The 1,946-nt window shown below is 39.2% G+C and overlaps 1 protein-coding gene across 1 annotated transcript in view; it reads left to right on the top strand.

Moving 5' to 3' along the window:
- LOC123971698 (espin-like protein) overlaps window positions 1–1,946 on the top strand; it is a 19,786-nt gene that overhangs the window by 12,645 nt on the left and 5,195 nt on the right. The window lies entirely within an intron of this gene.

The following is a 1,946-nucleotide window of genomic DNA, read 5'->3' as shown; positions in this document are numbered from 1 at the left end:
AAAAAAAAAAATGCTGTAAATGTTGGCAAAAACATTCCGTCTGTCAGCCTCTTGAGCATTTACCTCCGTGGAGGAAACCTGAGAGTATTTTTACATGTGAGTGGACATGTATTTACACTATAGTGTTCTGTGTATAATGTACACCCGCTGTATACATTCCACATTGCAATTTATCACCAAGAACATGAACATTTCATGTGGAAGCAGGTTGTTTTTATGATTGATTTCAGAGCTCAGAATTACAAGAAATGTTTTTTTTTTTTTTTAATATACACGGTGTTTTGAAATACTTCAGCTCTCTCATGGCTCAACCCACGGGGACCACAGATTACTGGTGCTGCATGTCTGACAATGAGACAGCACTGAGTAGCTGTTTCTTAACTCTTGGCTCCTAATCTTTAGTGATGGGGCTCTTTGTGGTCTTTGATAGAGGGAGAGTGGATCCAGTCCAAAACAGGGCTAGGCTATCTATATCTGCGTGGCAATTGTGATGGGTTTCTGATGAAAACCAAATGCATTCTGGCCACTGGGTCTAATTAAACACACACACACACACACACACACACACACACACACACACAAGGACCGGTTCATCATAGCTTCTAGGACATTGAACTGTTATGAGACGGGTCACAAAGGAATCAGGCTCCCCCTCCCCTTTTCCCAGCCCCCTTGTTTATCTGTTTATAGATTGCACAACTTCGGGGAAGTTTATTCCTCCGCCTAAGCAGTGTCACAGCATATTTCGTGCTGTTCGACTTCAAAGTGCCGTGTGAGAGGAAATGGCAGGGACCACCTCATGGACAGAAAGCACAACAGCATGCAGCAGCATATTAGGGCTGCCTTTGATGTTTTGGTTACTAATAATGTCCTTGGAGAGCCGAATTTGATATGCATTCTGCATGGAGTGCATTAGGACAACGCAGGTTCATTAAGGGGGATCTAAATGTTTCCATACATCCTACATCCCCCCCTAGAGTGGTGTGAAATGCTGCCAATTATTCAAGGTTGCTCGCTATCCCATGTGCTTGTTTTGTACTTTTGTCTTTCATAGTTCATGTCTTTAAGATTTCAAATGTTTTGAATGTTAATTGCAGACTAGACATTTTAAGCAATTGTATTTAGCCTATTCGTTAATTCCCTTCTTTAGAATTCAGTTATTGTTTCACCAGCATAATGAATCATTTTGATGACAAAACAAAGTCAGCCTAACTCTCATTTCCATGCTTAAACTAATATACTTTACTTGAACCTTTTTTGTTGGGAAAAGGATCCCAGGTGTAAGCTCCTTTTCCACCTACATATCATACTGACTGTTGAAATCAGTTCAAACAAATGTGACTATAAAAATAATTGTGACTGGTTAAACTGACCAAATACTGTACCTTTCCATCTCCCACAAACTGTAACTGCCATTTCTACCATAGACTGGTTGGGTAATATGCCTTTACATACACCTGCCACACTTACAAAGCAAATGTGTGTCATTTGTGTCTTTGACAACAAATGAAAGGGAAATAACCTTCCTCAAGTGGTGTTTTTCCTATATGATATCAAAAATTACGCTTTTTGTCGCTTGACTGTTTTTATATTAGATGTGAACTGTCACAGTAGAACTAAGTCTAAGTCCAGAATGAGTCACAATGTAAAGAAAACCTATAAACAGTGTCACTAATGAAAGATTTGTGTTGCAGATTACTACAAAGCTCTCTTGACTTTTCACACACCTATCACATAACTCTAAAATACTCTTAGTCTAGATCTGTTGTTGAAATCTGTTTCGGTTGTGGTGGCTCATTCACATGCACAACATGCAGGGATACAAAACTTTTGACTCTATTATAATCAGTATAAAGTCACATCTAAAGAGACAAACCAGATTTGTTAGCTGTTGTTTGCTAAAAAACAACCCCCCCCCCCCCCCCAAAAAAAAAAAAAAAAAGACC

This window comes from Micropterus dolomieu, linkage group LG05 (genome assembly GCF_021292245.1).
Source record: "Micropterus dolomieu isolate WLL.071019.BEF.003 ecotype Adirondacks linkage group LG05, ASM2129224v1, whole genome shotgun sequence".
In the NCBI taxonomy this organism is placed as follows: Eukaryota; Metazoa; Chordata; class Actinopteri; order Centrarchiformes; family Centrarchidae; genus Micropterus; species Micropterus dolomieu.
Note: the sequence above shows the minus strand (reverse complement) of the source record. Positions and strands in the feature narration are given on the sequence as shown.